This window comes from Pleurodeles waltl, chromosome 8 (assembly GCF_031143425.1).
Source record: "Pleurodeles waltl isolate 20211129_DDA chromosome 8, aPleWal1.hap1.20221129, whole genome shotgun sequence".
NCBI lineage: Eukaryota > Metazoa > Chordata > Amphibia > Caudata > Salamandridae > Pleurodeles > Pleurodeles waltl.
Window position 1 is genome coordinate 51,240,018 of NC_090447.1, and position 16,653 is coordinate 51,256,670.

At 44.2% G+C, this 16,653-nt stretch overlaps 1 protein-coding gene across 5 annotated transcripts in view; it reads right to left on the bottom strand.

Annotated features, from left to right (window-relative positions):
* The window catches only part of LOC138249699 (uncharacterized), a 200,731-nt gene extending 187,108 nt beyond the window's left edge, over positions 1-13,623 (bottom strand). For 3 of the 5 annotated variants that reach the window (XM_069203687.1, XM_069203686.1, XM_069203688.1), the window contains exon 1: positions 13,389-13,623. The gene's annotated coding sequence lies outside the window, so the exon portion shown is untranslated. Of the gene's footprint in view, positions 1-11,593; positions 11,786-13,388 lie in introns of those variants that run through there. The other 2 variants (XM_069203684.1, XM_069203685.1) reach the window with 2 other exon arrangements.
* Between the last annotated feature and the right edge of the window lie 3,030 nt (positions 13,624-16,653).

Consider the following 16,653-nt stretch of genomic DNA (forward strand, 5'->3'; position numbering starts at 1 on the left):
GGAACTATCACATGACTTTTTAATCTACACTAATTTTATTCTACAGTTCTTTGCTTCCACACCAATACATATCCATTCCCATGCCAAAAAATTGTAATCCTTCCCATTACCATACAACGTTCCTTTAAAGCCAGACCTAGTGACATTGCCAGTGCAGGTTTAAATTTCCAGCAGAGTCGTCCTATTCAGAACCAACACATTGGCCATCTCAGAAAGGCAAAACATAATACACTATGGACAAGATCATTCTATAATGGCTGCCTGGTGTAGAGTAAAGGGCCATGTGGGATGAGGTGCAGAGCAGATAAAATGAGCGGCAAACAGCACATTAGCATTATCCTCTTCTGAAAACCTACAATAAAAAGAGAAGGAAAGAAAGGAAAGGGGACTATAATGAAAGGAAACTGAAGACTAAAGGACTGTCCAACCAGCACTGAAACTGAAGCATACTCTTTTTCAGGTGGATTCACACATGTGATCTTGAATTGCTGTCACTCAGAGGGCAACCGGGCCAGCGACTGGTGTGGACTGACATTGCCGCATCGAAAACACGGTCATAGATTCAAGCAGAGGGTAAACAAAGCACGATGGGGCTGACCCAATGTCCTCTTTGTTTCTATATCAATATATATTTATATACATGGATGTATGTATTATTTAATGAAGTTTTATTACATGGTCCTGGCAGACAGCTAAACCTATCAAGCCTTCCAAAGAAATCTAGCAAGAATTATTATATTGCAATTTATCTACCTGCGCAGGGTTTGTCAAATAGGGTAACCAACACTTAAATCCTTTCCTGCAAAGTTAATCTGTGAGATTTCTCGCAACAAAATACCCGACTGCAGGTTTAAAGCTGGTGTAAAAACAAGTGACTCATAAAACACTATTGTCTTTAACATACAATGTAAATAAAGCTATTTACTGCTTTTATCATAACTTTTTTATCATAAACAGATCACACCTATGACATCTGAATTGCTTTTTCCTAGTCACTATTTAGGCCTTTAGCAGTTAATACTGGCTTGTCGCCATAACCAACTCAGACGTGCTGTCTCGAGCTTGCGTTTTTCTCCAAGGTAATCATCAGTGATAAAATCAAAAAGTATACAAAATTGCAGTTGAGAAAGCAAAATACTACTGCTGTAAAGAGGAATTCACAAGGATTAGCACAGTGGGAAAAAACAAAGAAACAAAGAAAAACAAAGAAAGAGAGAAAGAAAGAAATTAAAGAAGGTAAGAGGAGAGCTTTTTCAGACTGAAAAAGTATGAATAAAGGATTTTCACTGATTTTTGGTTAGTCGAGGCTGGTTTTCCTTTTGGAAGTTTAGAAAAGTTTAACTTGCCTTACTCTTTACATTAAGTATTTATCGGGCGGCTTCTCATAAGTTTATTAATTTCATGAGCCAACATCTGAAGTGAACATCTTCAGTGAGTCAGCTTGTTTAATCAATGTGATGTCATACATCTGTTGAAGTCGGAGGGATTGCATTCTTGCTGATCTGGCTTGAAATCAGAAGGCGTGTTATTAATTTGAAAATTGAAGGGACCTTATCACCTCAATAAGCAGAATGATTAGGGCTCAACACGAGTCTCAGAAAAGCTCCTCATAACCTTAATAGCTAGGCAGCAGTCAATTTCTAAGAGAAATGTATGTTAACTTTAAGCAGTGCCAACAATTTTGAAATAAAGAACACAACAAAATAAAAGTCTCAAACCAATGTACCAAAAGAGCAAAAACGTAATAAGCACAAGATACCAAGATCATGAAACATGGAGAAGCGGAAGCTCAAATATGAATTTTCATAACGTTTAAATGCAAAAAGAGCCTAGAAAAAAGTAAAGCACTATAGAAAAATGATTGCGACTGACTGGGCCTAGGCATAATTTCAGGCCGATCAAGAAGGAGAAGGGGCCAAATACATCAAGCAGGTCCATCCTGGTCAAAATTCTTACTTTTGGACTTAGAGTCTGATTTAGATATTGGCAGGCGGGTTACTCTGTCACAACGATGCCGGGTATCTCATCCGCAAAAATCTAAATCCCATTATTTCCTATGGGATTTAGATTTCGGCGGACGGGATATCCGTCCCTGTTGTGACAGAGTAACTATTCTGCCAAAATCTAAATCAGGCAACTGAAATGGAAGTCAAAATCAATCAGCGGGGTAAGGTTCAAGGATCACAATCCAGAGTGCTAAAACACAGAAACACCACAATGACAAGCATTCTGTGGCTTCTCTCAAAAAGAATTCCATGATATTATCATTACAAGCAAAGCATTAGGATCACCTCCGGTGCCACCTCCAAAAATCTTTAAAGGTATCTTTCAAACAACCTGTGCCGGGGAGGTAGCTCACTCAACAAGTCCTTGGAACCAACGGCCAGATGTCTCATGCATTTTTCCGGTCGCAAACAGCCCGATTTGCAGAATCAGTCCATTTGCAACCATCAAAATGCATCTCAAATTGTGATTTGCTAACATGTTACTGAATCGCAGTTTGGAACTGCAAATATATACTGATTCGGCATTAGGAAGAGATGTGTTTAAGGCGTCCCTTTTAAATACCAAATCGCAGTGGTGTGTAAGAATGTTTTGCGGCCCAAATGCAGTCACAAAACATTCTCATTTTATCACCTACTTCAAGTTGGTGATAAGGGGACCATCATATCTCTACTGTTATTCAGGCTCCAGGAATATCACAGCAGCAGCAAAAAGATGTATATGTCTTAAAAAAAAAAAGTTTGATCTTCCTTTCATTGGTTCAGCGCTGTCACAGAGCCAAAAAACAGAAGGATGTGCAACAGTCCAGCTAGCAGCAGAGATGTTAGGTTCCTATATATGAGATGATTGTAACAAAGTCTGTATCGGCACATCACCCACAATCTCTCCCTCCAACCCATGCGTGCTGAGAACCATAAACGTTTAATTAAAAATCTCAAAATGGACAGCTCAGAGCTCTAACCAGCTTAATCAACTATTGTCAAAAGACATACCATAAAATGACATGCAGAGCTGTTCAAAGTTGCCAGCTTACTGAAAACCATAAAGAGTGCGCCTGCCTCTCACACTTCTTCAACTGTTTCAATGTTGAGCGCTGCATCCTATCACACGATAACTGCACCCCCAGTCATTCGTGCTGGGACATTTTTAGTCTCATGTTGCCTTGAATTACTCCTAACAACCCAGTTACAATATTGGTTCACGCCCAAAGACCCCCGATTGGTTTGATGGTTTCAACAGTGGATGTTGCCAATTTCATTCACTTTCAACTTTACAGGCTTCGTTATAAATAACATCAGCAGTCCGCACATTCAGGCTCTATCCTGCAGTCGCTTGTAAGGTGCCCACGTCCTGACCTGACCATTGGTTTGCAGCTTGCCTTCCTCCCACAAGGGCTACCTTTCAGACTCTTGTCATCAGGCCTTTCCTAAAGGGTCAGATCAAATACCATTGCCAAGTTGACTACTTATGCTACTGAGCCACCCAATCTAGAGGAAATGTCTATGGTCATTCCTCCACTTATACTTTTTCATTGGTAGCACACTTTTGTGAACTTCTACATACTTCAATTCCTTTATACTTTCTGGAACCGTGATACACCACGGGCAATGTGTCATTTTCACATTTTTTTCCACTTATCTCAGAGCATCCTTTTCACAATTGTTTTACAGAACTGTTTTGATATGTGTGCATACATGTTGCTCGTACTGATTTGTGTTAGAACATCTCAGCACAGATTTATAAGTTGTTTCCCAGATTTGTTGTTTTGATCTAGTTGACATGTTATTACATGTTTTCAGTACAAGATTTATTATGACTGCAGAGAACAATATTCCCTGTTTCTACACTCTACAAGTCCCCGTGAAAACCAGGTTCTCTTGCTCATACACTGCCCTTGTTCCTAAGGTTATTAGGCCAGCCCCTTCTTTAAGACACAACACTGTTGGCTTAAAAGCCACACATTATAGGTGACTAAATAATATACAAAAATATGTTTTCTTGTCAAGTAAAAGCACTTTTCCCTCTCATGACTCACCACTGTGCTTTTAAACTGCATCGCAGCCAAAGCACAGCCGTGCTCCTTGCAGTCATATATTTTTGGCATATATGGGGGTTGGATAAATATACACTGCAGCCCACATATGACATTTAACTTCCCCATCATGAGTCGTTTTATGCAAACCTTACTACGGCCTTTTAGGAAAATTAAAAAGACCAATTCTTTTAGACTAATTTTACCAATACCATGTGTGGGCTACAGTACACACACTCTGGCAGTAAATAACCAAGTCACAATGCACAGAGTCCTGATAACAGCACAAACAGAGTCCAGAAAAGGTGAAATATTCAGGGATGACTGTGCAGAAAAGGTATAATGCTATTTATAAAGAACACAAATATGAAAAGTTACCTTGGTCTTGCCTGGATAAAAACGAGAAAGCATTATGAAAAACAACTTATTTAGGATGCAGTCAGGCCTTCAGAACCTTGGAAAAGCCAGAAGAGTGTCTGACAGCCTTACATTAAAAGGCAATGAATTCCACTGCTTGGCTGCCACGACTAAAAAAGCCTGACTACCCATCCAAGTTTGTTGATTCCTATGAACCACCAGAAAGGGGTGTCAGCTGATCTTAAGCAATGAGTAGAGAGATAGTATTTGGAAGATATTGGGGACCTTTACAATGAATACCAGACACTTAGCCTTAAATTCTTTCCATTTAGATACAGGAAGCAATGAAGGGTTTTTAATGCTTGGGAAAGCCAAGGATCGCTTGGGTAAACCCCGAGCCAAGCGGGCTGCAGCATTTTAAATCGGCTAAAGACAATTTATTAAAGTAACAGAGTAGGCAAAAATAAATTGCTACAGTAGTCGAGCAGACTCAAAATGGTGGCTGTCACTACTAAGTATTTAATTTGCACTGGAAGAAAGAGCAAAACATTTAGCAAATTTCTCATCAGATGAGAAGTAGTAGATTGGGGATTTCCTCCACGTTGCTACACATGGTAACAGTTTCATGTCAAAATATATGTCTCGTAGGGGGTTAGCTTTTTACTAGGCTTGGTCTCATCTCACTTCTGAGGTACCAGAAGCTTGTGGAGCCATCTTCAACAGAACTGTCCTTTCATACAAGCTACTTAACTGTTTGCATTCGGTGACCCACCTACAAGATTGCCAAGCAGGACCATCAGCCCGGGCCCAGAGGTGGAGCCGCCATCATATTCAAAGATATCATTAACTGCATCACCTACACAGACATCCCCGCCAACTACACCTCAAGTTCAAGATACGCATTGCGGCCAACCTCTTCCTGGGCGGAACGCTTGTATACAGAAAACCAGGCACCTTATTTAAATGCAGTATATAAAGCAACTGAGGTGGATACTATGTTTTATATTGTGTGGTTGCATTGAGACCTTTTCATCTATTGAGACATGCTTACCAGGTATGAATAAATGATGAGTTGTTTAATGCAGAGCAATATATTTTTTCTCTTTACCTACCAGATCTGATGCTTTAGAGAACTTCTTTTTGAATTGGGTTTTTGCGTTTCTTTCAATTTTGTTTTCAGATTCCCTTATCATGGGGATGCTTGATACACTGTGAGTACGTAGGCCTTATTTTGATTACTGAGGATGTTTCACATTTGCATCTAATATTGATGAAGTAAGTTTAAGAGGGATCATCACTTTGGGATCAGTAAATGGAAATGATCGTAATTTCTAGAGTAGGATTTCTTGTTATTTTTTCCAGGAACAGCAATATAATATTGATTGGACTTCAGTGGATTTCTTATATGACTGTGATTTGACTCTTATGTTCTTGGCAAGTAGGGTAGTGTTTTCTTGAAATAATTCTGGAGATGTGATTAGGTGTTTCAGATCATTGACTATTTTTAGAGTGAGGTTTTATTTTAACATATGATTTACGATTGGAGATTTTTTTTCATAACTCTTATTCAGGATGACTTTCTTTCTCTTTGATTTACAAACACTGGGGGTCAGGAACATTGGTATATATGTTTTTTTTTATGGAACCTTGAATCACAGCATCTTACACATTTTACGAGGTAACACTAATGACCTTCATTTAATTGTTAATTTAAAGGTGCCTGATATTGAAAGCATGTGCAACAACTGTTTCAATAAATGTTTTTTTAGGTGAATCTTTTCTTTTAACAACCATGCCTTATTTTTCATCTGTACACTGAAATCAGAAATAAGGTTTTACAATTAATTTTTAGGTTTGTGTGATAAGTGTTCTCATCAGACTAAGCGGATATTGAATTACTATGACTAATTATGTTACTTTACTGCATTTGTTGTACTGGGTTGTATTTGCTAAACAGCCGTTTTTGGTTTCTTAATAGTCCTGAAGAAGCAACTCAGCGTGAAAAAGTTGTTGGCTGTATACAGAAATATTTGTTTTCATCTTGAGGCTGATATTGGAATAAACTACATATTTGGATGATCAATGGATGTGTTGCGTTTGACACGGATTCTTATCCCAGACTATTAAGTTAGAGTTTTCAATGGACAACATACCGGTGGGGTAGCCATTTTGTTCTGGGAACTGAGCACTGGGTTTATCCTGTACCCAAAGTTTTCTAAGTGATATTTGTGACTGCTGTACTTTTGCAAACTTTCGGGAAACTATTGTGGTACATGGAAATGACAAGTCATTACCTGATTGGACAATGGCTGTCTTTACAATAGTTTAAGGCAGCTATGTGGTTTTAAGGCCACTTTGCCACTGTTCTGGCTTAGGGCGTTAGATATCGGTATTTGGTTTTATATTTTTCCCCTACCTACTACCACTTTAATAAAGTGACCATACGTAGGAGGAAAAAAAATGATAAGTTTCTATATTTTTTTTTTTATGTTAAGGAGTACTATACCTAGAAAGTACTTAAAAGAAATAAAAAATATGTTATAGTTGAAAGACACTGTAATACACTATATTTCACAGATATAGTGCAGTACGGTGTATTTACAATTTTTCACATTTAATTCTATAAAAACAAAAAAACAAAAGTATAAAGTACTTTGGAAAAACCTAAAAATACTGTACAAATACCATGCAACATAAAAGAAAATGTTTAATAAAAAATCCTAAAAAATATGGTTCTTACTACTTATTAGCGCAGTACTCTGTAAACTTATTTAAAATATGTAAATAAATACATATAAATTAATTTCCCTACTTATTACTACGTAAAGTGGTAATATGTAGGAAACTATCAAAAAAGCCTACTACTTACCTATAACTTAGGCCCTAACACAGAACACAGCCAAAATGTAGGAAAAACAATATGGCTGCCTCTTCATTTTCTAGAAACAGCTGTTACACAATTATATACCGGCTTGTCATTTTCATGTACCAAGGTATACTGGAAAGTTGCAGTGGTATACCGTGAAATTACAGTGGTATACCGTGGCCCAAAATATAACTAAGGCCTAGTTGCATTATTGTATTGTGGTATACTTGTGTCATGCATGGTGTCGCATTGGGCAAAGCATGGGCTGTGTTGAGCATGGTATGGCACATTAATATGAGAGGTCCTTTTGGGAGTTTTTCCTTATGCATGACTGCTCTACAGTACATATAACCAGCCAAGTAAATGCCGTCTCCATCTCCTGCTTTCCGACACTTAAAATGCTCAAGAAGATATTCAAATGGCTCCCGATCAACACTCATAGACCGGCACCCATGCTTCTTTCCAAGAAGACATGGTTGTTCTTGCTGCACATTTTATCAGACATTTGTACACAAAGCACTTTGTGCCTGTTCCAGGCTGTCATGTATGGTACGTGATATACTAGCTTGTAGTGCCACTCAAGGAGCTTAGGAGTCAGTCCCATTTTCCAGATATCTCAGTATATCAGGCCTGTTCTCAGAATCTGTATGAGTTATTATATAAACAATACATAGGCTTAAGGTGGAAGAGGGCATTCCAGTCATGGCCGTTCTGGGACAAATACAAATCTACTGACAGCTTTGCTGATCCTGACGCTGATTCTTCAGCATCACAAGAGGATTACCATCCAGACAACAGACAGACCCTTGTTATCCCATTCAGGTATGGGGTCAGGGTTACTCCCTTAGATCAAGATAGGCAGAAGGGTTACAACTGCTATACTCTCAGACCTAGGCACATGGTGAACAAAGGAATCTCTAGACTCATACAACATGGTTGGGTTTTAATCCTCCTTACACTGATTGTAATGATGATGACTATATTATGTTTATTCTGCCTTATCACAGCTCATGCCTTTTATATTAGGATGAAACTGCTTCAATAAATGCATTGAAATCTATTTTGCATCTTGTATTGTGTCTTGGCATGTGTGAGTCTCCGAGTAACTGAGCGAAAGGGGTATGATCTGTTCACAACGACTTCCCTGAGGAGTCAGAGTGTGAGATTTAAATTGCCACAAATAGCCTTTCTTTTCTAGGGTTGGGTAAAGCACTGCGGGCTAGCCAGGAGTCAGGCTGCAAGCTTCCGACCGGTGTGGAGTTGACTCAGTCTTCCACACTCGCTGGTGCTGCCACCCAAACAGTCTTATTATCATAATAGGAACCGCACGTCATCACCAGCAAGCTGGACTACAACAATGTGCTCTATGTTGAAATCAACACTTAATTGACCAGAAGACTTCAGTTCAAACCACAAAAAACTCAGCAGTCAGGCTCATCCTCAACCTCCCACACTCACATCACCCTGCACCTCAAGGAGCTTCATGGGCAACCAATCTACAAACAAGCACTTTCCAAACTCCTCCCGGAAAATACAAAGTCTTATACAACATTAGGCCTATGTACCTCAACTGCCACATAAACTTCCACAATCTTACCAGACACCTCCGCTCAGCTGGACTTCTCTTTGCACACATCCCCCACATATGCAGAACCAGATCCGACAGTCATGCCTTCTTCTATCTCACTCCTAAAGCCTGGGACGACCTGTCCCTGGACATCAGAGCTGCCACCTCAGTTGTGAAATCCTGCCAAAAACTGAAGAACTGGCTTTTCACCTACCCCTGGCTCAGACCTTGCAGTTCCTGTTTTCAGCGCAAGGATACCCTTTTGAGTGAGGTGTGCACTATACAAATACACATATTTGCCAGGATAGAGACTGCTAAAGTTAGAGGTCAGATAAGGTCCGACCACAGAGAGAATGCATGAATAGTGACTGCATTTGAGAGAATGCATGAATAGTGACTCCATTTGGAGTGTTCTCGGTATGTGTGTTTTGAAATATCACTGAAGAATACTGTCAATGTATGCATGTTCAAATCCACTTATCCTGCTGTTTGGTAGTACTACCTGAAGCCCGTCTGTGACACTGCCTCAATCATGAACATTAGTTTGGATCCCGTTTTATGTTCCAGTGCTAAGCTTTCCCAGTCCTCTTTGAAACCAGATATAATACAAATTTAAATGTAGAATTTATATCTCAGTTACTGGGTGGGTATGAGCTAGAAGGAGGGATGTTACTTTGGCTTCTTCTTTCAGAAGTTGTGCTATCAACTGCAGTTACTTGGAGCTCCTGCTTTCTACTCCTTACCTTCATTGGTGAGCTCGTGTTCAAGAACCAGAGAAAAAAAGTATCATGTTTCCTATTACTGCTTCCGTAATTGCCTCCTTTCTTTTGAGTGGGTGTCTTGTGCAGCATGGTTGCTTTGTATGTTTCCTCCTTCACAGTCTCAAACTTGTTTTTGCCTTTCCTTTCTATTGTCATACCCCGAATTTCTATGTTTTGCCTGGTGGACTTCTGACCAAATATTAGCTGAGTGACAGCGCTGCTTTTCTTACTTGTGTTTCTTACTTTTGTTTGTAACTCAGTCTGAGTCCCTGTGTTAATTCCCTATACTAACAAGGCATTAGTGCTTGTAGCATACATTATTCTAGTTCCATGTTTGTGTTACTTTTCCTAGCCTCCATGTGCCAGAAGGGTAGTAGCTGACCCTGTGTCTGTTGAGTACAACCTACTTTTGACCTCCAATTTCCCATTTTTTCTTAAGCTCTGTTTATGATTTCTTGTCTTGGTTTTCTCACTGACTCCTTGCCATCTCTATTGTTCCCTGTCCTAGCGTAGTATCAATCGTCATTCATGATAGCCTATTCTTTTGCACTCTCTGATTTTCTGCTCTTTCTCTATCCTTTATTCAGATTTTTTTCTCTCCTCTGGTTTTATGTTCTTTTCGATAGTCAGTCTAGTCTGTCGCAGTCCTGTATCAGTTTACAGTGTGAGCTGCCAGTGCCTTAAACAGAGACTACTCAATAAAGCCCTTTGACTGACTGACGCTGCAAATGGAACAATGTTGGCTGATCTTATGAATTTACTTTCCAGAAGGGGTACTACTGCTCCTTTAAATCACTCATCACAGAATAAAAAATAAAATGTGACGGATTAAAAATACAACCACAGAGATATCTGTGAGTTTAATATGTTTCCCCAAAAAATATATACTGTACTGGGAGGAACAAATTGATTTCAACACATCGTGCTTCCATAAACTCCTTCTGCTACCATACCCTCCCCACAAGGGAGTACGTAATACCTGAAAGGAATGGTACATCAGAATCTAGGGTGATGAGTTGCACTGACATTAGTTATACAGGCCTGCAGAATAGATGCTGATCCAGCTTTGGTTAAGTCCGACACTTGAAACAAAAGAATTAATGAAGATCTATAGAAGACTGTTTAGTTGAGGCAGAATACCTTCTAGTGCTTGTGGCACTAAAGAAAGCTTACCAGTTTCCCATCTGTTCATGGACGTTTCACATTTAGACAACTAAGAGCATGATGAAGAAACTAGTGACAAATTCCTCTCACTTTCCTACATACACACACTTCCTTACATACACTATTAGCTAAAATTGCATTGGTCACGCACTTTTGCTTGCATTTACTTTGTCGACTTTCTGAATTAAGGACAATGCTGAAGAATATACGAATAATTCTGATAGCTGAATTCTCTACAGCAATAGACGATACAGACAGGTAAATTGTACTAATACAAAGATTATCTCAGCTATTTATCTATGCAGAAAACAGTTTACTGAGTACAAGTACTGACCTACAAATGTGAAACAGAAGTCACCTAATAAAGACAAGATACTTATTTTAATTTGTTCGCAGAATGACCTGGAAACGAAGTCTGCATGTTGCACGTGCGTGCATTTCATTATTATCCGGGCTAAGTGATGGATGGGTCTGAAAGGACAGGAAGCATTGATATGAATATTCACTATTAATTTACACTGTGCACAGGTGTACTTGACTCGGTTTTTGTTATCCACCAAATGTCAGTGCATACAAAAGTCTGTCAGCATCAGTTTGCACCATGAGCGATCCCGATATTGGGCTCACATTGAACTGACCTAGGGAAAAATTACTTTAACCTGTTTGTATTTTTAAGCACGTTATTCACGTCTTAGAGTGTATGTGTTCCCTTACATACTTTATTAAGGCAAAAGTTGTAGTTTGAAAAGTAACTTGCAACCACCAATCCTGCGAAGCGCCTGTCACTCCAGTCTAAGTGGCGCTATACAAAGATACTTAACTGAATATATAATGAAAAGTACCTGGACGGGGATGGGTGACCGCCTAACGGTGTCATCAAAGGCTCCTGCTAACCCTGCCTGGTGCTATCTGGGGCTTCTATGCGCTGATCAGATGAAGGCGCCTGGCAGCGGCGGTGAGTGGGTTAAAGCCCCAGCCCGGGGCAGCGCAGAGGGTGGGATGGAGTGATGCGGACCCCCCAGTGATGAGTGAGCACAGAGCACCCTCACGCTGGGGGGGGGGGGGGGGGGGGGGGGGGACAGTGCAGAGGGGGGTGGACTGATGCAGACCCCCCCCCCCAGTGCTGAATGAGTACAGAGCGCTCACACTCTGGGGGCAGTGCAGAGGGGGGGTGGACTGATGCAGACCCCCCCCCAGTGCTGAATGAGTACAGAGCGCCCACACTCTGGGGGCAGTGCAGAGGGGGGGGTGGACTGATGCAGACCCCCCCCCCAGTGCTGAATGAGTACAGAGCGCCCTCACGCTGGGGGGGGGGCAGCGCAGAGGGGGGTGGACTGATGCAGACCCCCCCCAGTGCTGAATGAGTACAGAGCGCCCACACTCTGGGGGCAGTGCAGAGGGGGGGGTGGACTGATGCAGACCCCCCCCCAGTGCTGAATGAGCACAGAGCGCCCTCACGCTGGGGGGGGGGGGGGGCAGCGCAGAGGGGGGTGGACTGATGCAGACCCCCCCAGTGCTGAATGAGTACAGAGCGCCCACACGCTGGGGGGGGGGGGGGGGACAGTGCAGAGGGGGGTGGACGGATGCAGACCCCCCCAGTGCTGAATGAGCACAGAGCGCCCACACTCTGGGGGCAGTGCAGAGGGGGGGTGGACTGATGCAGACCCCCCCAGTGCTGAATGAGCACAGAGCGCCCTCACGCTGGGGGGGGGGGCAGCGCAGAGGGGGGTGGACGGATGCAGACCCCCCCAGTGCTGAATGAGCACAGAGCGCCCACACTCTGGGGGCAGTGCAGAGGGGGGGTGGACTGATGCAGACCCCCCCCCCCAGTGCTGAATGAGTACAGAGCGCCCACACTCTGGGGGCAGTGCAGAGGGGGGGGTGGACTGATGCAGACCCCCCCAGTGCTGAATGAGTACAGAGCGCCCACACTCTGGGGGCAGTGCAGAGGGGGGGGTGGACTGATGCAGACCCCCCCCCCAGTGCTGAATGAGTACAGAGCGCCCTCACGCTGGGGGGGGGGCAGCGCAGAGGGGGGTGGACTGATGCAGACCCCCCCCAGTGCTGAATGAGTACAGAGCGCCCACACTCTGGGGGCAGTGCAGAGGGGGGGGGTGGACTGATGCAGACCCCCCCCCCAGTGCTGAATGAGCACAGAGCGCCCTCACGCTGGGGGGGGGGGGGGCAGCGCAGAGGGGGGTGGACTGATGCAGACCCCCCCAGTGCTGAATGAGTACAGAGCGCCCACACGCTGGGGGGGGGGGGGGGGACAGTGCAGAGGGGGGTGGACGGATGCAGACCCCCCCAGTGCTGAATGAGCACAGAGCGCCCACACTCTGGGGGCAGTGCAGAGGGGGGGTGGACTGATGCAGACCCCCCCCCAGTGCTGAATGAGCACAGAGCGCCCTCACGCTGGGGGGGGGGGCAGCGCAGAGGGGGGTGGACTGATGCAGACCCCCCCCAGTGCTGAATGAGCACAGAGCGCCCACACGCCGGGGGGCACCGCAGACCGGCGCCACAGACCACCCGCCTAGAAGCCCAGGCGCTAGGGCACGCCCCCGCCCGGCACAGGCGCTCCCTGGGGCCCCGCCCACCCCGGAGGGCAGTCCCCCGGCGCGCGCCGCGGCCCCGCCTCACCTGCAGTTGCGCTGTCCCGCCGCCTCCCCGCTCGGACAGCGGCGCACACCGGAAGTGCGGCGGGGCATACCACCTGCGCCGGGAGGGGTCAGCCCTGGCGGCGCGGCGGCCATCTTGGAACGGCCTGGGCGCCGCTAGCCTCACCGGGGAGAGCGGCGGCTCGCAGGCCCTGCGTGGAAGGCGGGCACCTGTGCGCCCTTCGTGGCGCCCCATGTGATGTCGGGAGAAGAGGCCGGCCTACGGTGCTTACTGGCCGCGCGGAGGAGGGCATGAAACGAGAGTAGCGCTCCCCTCCCGTGGTGCGGTCACACCTCAGGCAAGATGGCCGCCGCTCACGCGCCAGTCCTGGAAAGCAGCGCCCGCCAGAAACAAACTGCGGCTGAAGTTCGCGTGGGCTCTGCCAAGTGTCCCTGCCTCCGGACTGTGTAAGAGTTCAGTCGGGCACAACGCTTCCTTGCCACTATCATCTCCCAGTTAACACTCTGGATTCATCCCTCTTCTATACCTCCTTCATCCCTGCCAAGAACCACGCATCAGGGGTTAGACTAACGCATCTCCGCACTAAAATGCATTCGTCACGCATATTAAAGCTGCTGGGACTGACGTGTGTGCATTTAGGCACTGCAGCATCCTTACAGTGGAATTTATTTTGCATAGTGCTGTGCTGCTGCCTGCGTGCACAGCCACAATGTCATAGATCTCGAGGTGTGCCTTGCTGGGTATAAGATGTTTTTAGTAATAAAAAAAAAAAATAACATTGGCAACATTTGCCATCCATAATCACACTGATTGGCTTGGTCTTTCTGGGTTACAAGGATCCACCACTGTAGTGTGTCTTCCTAACAGTATTAAATAAAGTGCCATTTTGTTTTTTAGCATGAACTCCGTAAGCTCAGACAGGCAGATTGTGCGTTTTTATTTATTTATTTTTTTCCCTGTTGTGCACCATTCACCTATCTCTGGCCAGCCCTGGGAGAGTGACACGTTTTAAGACTGCCTGCCTGGGAGGACATAATCACACTGGAACCAGAGATTCTGGCTACTGGTGCACTCGGGGATCATTGTCCAAGGCCTTGAAGCATGCACCTCAGCCCAGCAGAAAGCAGTCTGCATTCCGGCAGACCTCAGCATGGCGGCAATTGAAGGTACTTTGCAGGCTCAGCCTTCCCTGGCAGTCACCTCGGACTCATTTGCATAGGTGAGTTCAGCATGCCTCACCCGAGAAAGCTGATGTCCGCAGGGACTTCCACTTTAAGTTGCAGAGTCTCCCATTCACTAGGGTGTTTCTGCTGTACGTTGTTCCTTAAACAAACAAAAACAACCAATCATCCATCCATCCATCCCCACCCCTATGTCCAGCTCTGCAAATTTCTTCAAGTGGCACCCCCTGCAACAGTGCCCACGTTATGTATATTTGTGAAGCACAAGTAACCTGGCACTGATTATCCTGCCCCTGAGGCTCCAACCTCTCTGGTAGAGCAACCTTGTGAGAACCCCTTGCAGATGGTCAATGGGCACAGAGAGGCGTGGTGGTGGTAGGAAGCCTTCTACTCCTGATGTCCCAGGTCCTGGCATTCTAAAGGTCCTGAGGAACTAGTACCCTTTCTGCAGTTGACTGTCAGTGATAACTGTGGTCAAGCAGTCAAGGCTCCCTCTTTTGGGGAGGAACCAATCGAGAATATGACTACACCCAGAAGCTACCTCCAAATTGGGGTGTGTTTGTTGAGCTGTCAGTGGAAATGGTGGAGGAGATAATGGGGAAGGTGCGATCAGGGTCTGCACTAGACCCCCCATCCACACTTTATTACCCTCTAATTCTCTATACTTGTTCCATATGCGACAGCATTCCTGAATAAATCTTTGAAGAAAACAGAGTTTCCAGTAACCTGGAAAAAGGATTTAGTGGTACCACTTGCAAAGACAGGAGGGATGGATTGCTCTATTTTATCCATTTATCAACCCATCTCATTATCACCTTATCTGGCAGAGGTATTTGTAAGATTAGTTCATTGGCAACTGATCCAATATTTAGAGATCAATAATGTACTAGGCCCTTTCAAGACAGGATTTAGGGCAAGAAACATTACAGTCTCACCTACTGAAAGTACTAGACAGTGTCAGGTCGCTAGCAGACAAGGGCATGGCAGTTGCACTGATTCTTTTAGATTTGTCGGCAGCTTTCAACACAGTATCACACCAGCATCTGCTCCATCGGTTGCATGAAATGGGGTTGCACTCTTTCATTTTGCAAAGGTTTCGATCTATCTTAAGTAAAAGATCTTTGTGGTGCAGCAGCTACTCCCTTCTCTGACCCCCACTTTGTCTAATTTATTTGGCACCCTTGGCAAGTACTGCAAAGGCATGAGGTTTTGCGATCATTTTTTTATGCTGATGATACCCAATTATTCAGCTCTATTGATAAGCATGCAGACAGGGAAATCTGGTCAATTGTCTCTCAGAAGGGGCAGGCTGGCTACAGGCTCACTGTTTTAAACGGGATAAAGAAAAAATAAAAATCTTACTTTTGGGAGGAGCTGGCAAGAGCTAGAATGACTCTTGGTAGATGGCTTTGTTAGGCACTGAAACAGGGCCAAGAAAGGTGGTAAATAATCCAGGCTTCTCAATAGCCTCTTTCCCCACAAGAACAAGTAACTAGGATCAGTCATGTAGGTTCGCATTATCCTAATGAGACTCTTGATTCGGGCGGCAGAATCACCTGTACTGCAGGGGACTGAGTCTGATCCTGCACCATGTGACACCTGTCAGCCTGATCCAGGCTAAATAGCAGTGCCTCATCTCCACCCAAGAGCAGGGATGATTGGGGGAAACGGGCACATGATATACATGATTCCTCAGAGGAATCGTGGTCACTCAGATCTCATCCGTTTCTCTCAGTTACATTAGTCTCACATATGTAAGGGCAATCAGAAGCAGAGTATAGTTCAATAAGTTTTTATTGAAGTAACTGCATCCTAGATAATAAAGCACATATTGCAATAACTAGGACAATAAAGCTCAATAAGATTAAAATTGTGACAAGGAGAGTAAAACACAAGAATAACGCTACCATACGGTCACTAAAGTTTGTAGAGATAGTTCCTATCTAACCTAAGTTAGAGCACAGCATGTTAAACTCTAATTCTGCCCTTCCGGTTCCCCCTGGGACTATGGGAAGCCATTGTATGTGGCCACAGCGGAGTATTTGTTTACACAGCTCTAGATTATTCAGAACATGGCAGCATGATAGATTTGTAACAAAACAAGG